A 6,000-nucleotide genomic window follows, 5' to 3' on the forward strand; every position below is an offset into this window, starting at 1 on the left:
TGGGGGAAGCCAACCGCCGCCTGGGGATTCCTTGTTCCAGTTGTTTTGCAAAGACTGATCGTTTCTGGCCTTTCCCCTTTGATTACGAACTGCAGATGTGCTGTTTTCTATTTTGGTGGGTGCCTTGACTCCGTCCAGAGGGCGGTTCAGGCAGTCGCTGTCAACGATACTATTAATGCCCAGCCCCGTCCATCGACTATTAGGCATTATTGAGACTCACCGAGTTCCCTTCCAATGTCTCGATGTTTTGATACATACCTCTCGGTTCCCGGTCATTACATGCATCGACACGGCTCAGCTGGCACCCCACGCTAGGAGCGCCTTGCCCTTCCGGCTTTGGCCGTGCGGAGAAGCGAGTTGCTGACGGCAGACCTTCTTCCTTTCGGGGCCCTGCATCCTGGCCAATCTTGCGTTTCTTTTCCTTTTGTCTGCATCTGTCCCGACTCTCCTTTTTAAATAATTCATTTCCCTCCCGGTCGCCGCGTCGCGGAACACGAAACCACCCAGTGCTGAATCTGGGGAAGTGGGTTGATCTTCGCTCCCATCCACCCTCAAACACAGCACGGACTCCATTCCACAAATGACACCAGCGAACCTTGTATCTTCAGATGATCAGGCTCAGGATCAGGATCGAGACAGGGATCAGATGATGAAATGGCTGAAGCAAAATCCAATCTGGCAGGCTGGTACAAATACGATTCGAGATCCAGACGGTTCTTCCCCGGACGTTCGTACTCGGTCGTCCTCCTCTGGTATTTGTGGAAGTGAACAATCACCGATCTTCCTTCTGCTTCCGCTTACCGGCACGCTTAACCTTGGCTTGGGCTACAGGGCAGCGATTGGATGAGAATTAGTCCGCGTGCTTGGACCATCTGTGCTGTTCTCCGCTGAGTCGGGTCGCTTGAAACTCGGAAGCTGAACTAGGCAGTCGAGCGTCAGACGACCGCGCCTCAAGAGTAGTTCTACTCTAATGTACCGTGTACCAGCGAGCACTGTGCAATATACCTCGCTGACTGTGGTACGGAAGCGTCACCACCATACCACGAGAAATCATCGCCCGTGTCCTCCGTATGGTGTACGAATGTGCGGATTACCCAGTGGGGAAAGCCGCAGGGCCAAGTCAAGGCGCACGCAAGGACGTCTTGGCTGACTGAGTCTGGATTCTGCCAGTCTGGACTTGTCAGAGTCAGGGGAGAGCTAGTCTAGGACCTCTAATTTTAAACGAGCTGGCCGCGGTCATGCATGCACTTAACCTGACACCGACCGGGGAAATAAGCATCATGATTCGAAACGCATGCCTTGATGATACAACCGGCTCTGGCTAGATACATTAATCTACCAGGGTCGAGTCGATCTTAAAACCTGCGTATCTCTGTACCTCTGTGCCTCTCCCGAGTCCCTTGTAGTCTTCATTGTTCAGTGACATGTGGATCCGCAAGGGAACTCCCGTCGGTGCCACTGGAAAAGACAGCAAACATTCAACAAAGAACTCCAGATTCACCCCGATATTACCCCAGACTTGGCCCCATCTCACAAGATTGACGAATATCTATACGTATTCCTTACGGAGTACAGCTGGCATGCTGACAATCCTTGCATATAAGCGAGCGAAATGCGGAGGCGACAGGGGCAGTCAGACACCAAGAAACCCCTTAGGCTTTGGCAGAACAGAAGATACTGGTACTTCGGCTTAAGGCACAGGTACAGGAAGACTCTCACTCCCATCCCCTCAATTCACAGGCGCAGCTCGGCTGTATGCCACGGTCCATCATCTAGTTTCTTCCCCGCCATCATCGACATCTCCGAGTCCAAACCGGAAATTTCATGGTGTGATCAGGGATCAGATCCTTCTCTTTAAAAGCCTAAAAGGCAAGAAAGTATCGTCTCCCCGAGAGAGTCCAGACTCTAGCTCGGACGCGTAATTGGCATCTGACCCCAGCCCAGCCCCTCGTCGAGGTCGAGCGCATGCCAGCAAGGAAGGTCAGCCGAGGATGGCATGGCACACAGCACACAGCATACAGAATAATTATGAACAATTACTCCGTAATCTGGCGGGAAATCGTTTTCGTACCCAAAGTTTCCACTATCTCCTCTTAGGGGAGTGCACTAGCGGGGGATCTGAGGATCGACCTCTCCTCTTTTTGGAGTCTCGGACGGATTCCGTACCCCGTGCATACTATGACTGTTGATGTGACAGTCGTCGTTATTCGTCAAATTGTTGCGGTTAATTTGTTCTGCCACCTTCCATGCTTGCCTATGAGGCGCTGCGTACTCCGTACTGAGTACATTTGTTTACCCTACTAGGTACAAGCACAAACGCGTAAGTATCTTATGCTTGGTTCCTGCTCCGGCCTCGGAGGACTGGAGATCCTGCCAGGAATGGCAAGCATATCCGCGCGTTACTTGTTCTCACCTCGATTACCGGCCTCTTATTGCCTGCATCACTCCATGGGAATCGACTCGATACGAAGTACTTATGGTCTGATCGGACCCGATCAACTCCACCTGCTTCACTGTGCAAGTATTCCACAGAATTCTCCACTGCTAGGAACAAGATATCCAGCATCGTTACCTACCTGATATTCTGTTTAGTAAACGTTACGCAGTCGCCAACCGGTAACATCATCATCGCTGTAACCTGTTGCTCTGCATATGCGGGGTTTATCCAGCCACTCATTCCTGGGCATTTTCCAAGCCTCGTCCGGCCGGTCCTCTCCGCCAGTCCTTCAGTCCTACCCTTCAGTACCTCCCCTGTTTCTATGACTAACAGTTTCCCTCAAGAACCTCCGCAACCCAACCGTTCAGGTGTTGTCTGATCGGACGTGCAGACCAGGCTGACAACCGAGCTTATCCCATTGGCGCCCTCGCCGGCTTCGACTGTTTGGGTAATTCGGAACGTGCTCAAGACGCTTCCAGCTTTTGCGTGAAGGCCGGGCACTCGACGGACAGTCGACGGAGGATTGGAACAATGTTACCTGAGACGGACAAGGTGGTCATCGTGGATGACTGGCGGAGAAGAAGCGAAGGGGATACGCAATGCGGCGTCCCAGTTGGGCATCCGAGCTTCGAGTCAACTGACTGTGTCCAGTGTCCACCGCCGTTGCCTGTCGGAAACAGCCGAGCTGGAGTTGGGCGGCATGGCATGTGAACTGCAGTATCACGAGAACGAGAACGAGAGCGACGTCGGCGTTCTTCTTCGAATTCTGATGGTCGGGAGAGAATGCGTAATCTGGTATCGCATTTCTGCTGTGATTATTGCCTCTATTCTCATTTCCAGATATCGCTTTCTCTCCCCGTATGACAGACTAGCTCGCTGTCAGGAACAAAACCCAGCGATCTGGATCAGAAACTCAAGCTTCGGAGGCTGATGGGCTATTGCTTTTGCGATGGCGCGTTTCTGCGCGTGGGGTGCTCATGGGGTCCTCTCCTGACTGGAGACGGTGGGTTGGTACTTGGGACTCTCAATCGGGGCTGACAGCTTATCACCTCTTCGGAGTCCAGACGGATGGATGGCAGCTCTGTGAAACCGTTCCCGAAACATAATCCTGTGTCAATCTCAAACAAGGATGCGGGATTTGTCCCAACGTCTGGTTTTCAATACCTGATATGGATAGCTGGACATCCACTTCCATTGACCTCAATAACCGGGTCCCGAGCATGGTTTCGCTCATCGCTCGTCCGAATTCCAACCGTGTGCGATATCCAGCGACTTGCCGTCGCCGTCTTTGGATTGGGTGCCCGACGACGCTTGTATTTCTGCCTGATCGACACTCCGCGGAGGTATAGATGTTGATGAGAGTAACGGAGTACGACATCACATCCGAATCACAATCCCTGGTGGCTCAGTTCAACCATTGCGTTTCCTACTCCAATATATTCTGTCAAGGTACATGGAGTACAGCACTATGCCGCGGGGCGCGGGGTTCAGTTGTTGCGGTCCGTTCGCAGAAGGAGAGCATCACCGTCCACAACCCTAAACAGTGTTTGAACAGCACGACGAAGAACACTACCATCAACGGCGATGAGCATCCATCGAGCCGAAAAAAAGCCATGCGGCGGACCTTGCTATAAATGCAGCAGCATATCTCCCCTGCACAAATGCGCATCCTATCACCTTACCAATGCTTATCACCCCAACCTGATAAGATGATAAGCTTGCATACGCACATCGATCGAATGACCTTGACAGCAGGGATCTTACACCTTATCGACCGATCAACTTGGAGAGAGAACGATAAGCAAGCCACATCCGAACCCCGAGACCAACACGGACGCCGATGCCAGATGGCAACTTCATGCCAGACCCGTCCGTCAGCCTCAGATCCGATAGTTAGCTCAAGTCCCGCGAGCCATTGAAACCCAATGCACGCTGACGATTAAGGTAATTCTAACCCTCCGTCCCCTATCTATCCATTTATTCCAGAATCGACGATCGCCTCCTTTTCGAACTCCGCTGTGATCTGATCGGCCATGGCCCATCATCGTTGTCTGAAACCGGGACCTATCTCCGAGATTTTAGGCGCATGTGTCCATGCACTATGCACATGCCCAGAAGACGCTATTGCGCGGCTCATACCCTAGTACGCCCACTATCAATCTCATTGTAACTATACTCGCCCATCGTGTTCCTCTATGACAACCTACTTTCTTGGCATCGCCTGCACTATACTAGATAGTAGGTGTGTACTACCCTTGGCGCTTTCTCTAAGCCGCCGGTTTCATTTTGTTCAGGTTGATAACCGATGGCATCGCCACTGGTGCAACCATCCAGAAACAGCGCCTCATTTTTGAGGCTCGGGTTTTGTACGATAGATGGTTTGCGAGCACCGAGGGAACTCGACTCGTTGGTCTCGTGAGCTGATGGCTCCAGTAGATGGACTCGGTAGTTAGGGTAGACTAGGGACGACCTCCAGCTTATCCATGTACCTACCATAGTCGTGGCCTGAGGCCCCTGGCTCGGTACCTGCTACTGCACCTCCAACAGGATATGGTATGCGCCTGCGGCTTATTCTTCGAGATTCAACTCACCGCGTGGAACGATGTGGGTAGAATAAGTTGCTGAGTATATGTATTACCCGCTCTTATACATCGAAAAGCATAGTATTACCAGGCCGGCTTGAGTGTTTCAACTAGGTGTCCTCAAATACTCGCTACAATTGATGTCTAAGTCTTATGAGATGAGAGCTACATATGCACATACTACGGATACCCAATACTGCCTCTAAACAAACGCAGTGAGCTTTGTGGCAAGCGAGGAACAATTATTCGATGTCCTTGCTTGCCCGAACTGAATTGGGACCAGTAGAGACACTCTTTAACAACAACAAACTACATCGATACACTTTCACAGTGAATTCGAATAAGACACGCTCCACCTCGAGTGCACCATCCCAAACCTGTTCGCCATGACCAGCTGCTGAACACAAGGGCAACCAGTGACACAACATTGTCTCGGAGAGATATCCAAGTGCAGACGCTGATATGATGACCTATTTTAGAAGCAGCCTGGAAGTACCGAAAAGGCATCGAGCCAAAATAGGCCAAGGGATTGACTATGCAGAAAACGAGTCAACAAAGCTCTCTGAGACCGTTGCAGCGAGCTCCAACCATCAGAACATCATCCGTAATTGGTTGACAAGGCGTCCGACTCGAAGATTCCTCTATTGTTACTTCAGCATCAGTCAAAGACAGAATTGACTCGGCCTGGCATATATTTCGTGGTTTGATGCCAGATATCTGCGCGTTTCCGGATTGTTCCACTCCACCACGATTCTACAAGCCGTCGACAGAGGTACAGTCATCTATGCACCGAGCACGGTATAGCGACGAGCCTGGGAAAAAGAAGGGGCATGTCCGCTATGCGCGATAGAAATCCAGCAGCATGGGTCATTCAAAACGCACGTCGGTCGACCTTCCGAAGACTTGGCCCTTTATATCCTACCAGGAAGTGAAACCGATAATGACGAGACGTCGAAGCACCGTCAAAGAGTGTGTCAAGTG

The sequence above is a fragment of the Aspergillus mulundensis genome, assembly GCF_003369625.1.
Source record: "Aspergillus mulundensis strain DSM 5745 chromosome Unknown scaffold_2, whole genome shotgun sequence".
Taxonomy (NCBI): Eukaryota; Fungi; Ascomycota; class Eurotiomycetes; order Eurotiales; family Aspergillaceae; genus Aspergillus; species Aspergillus mulundensis.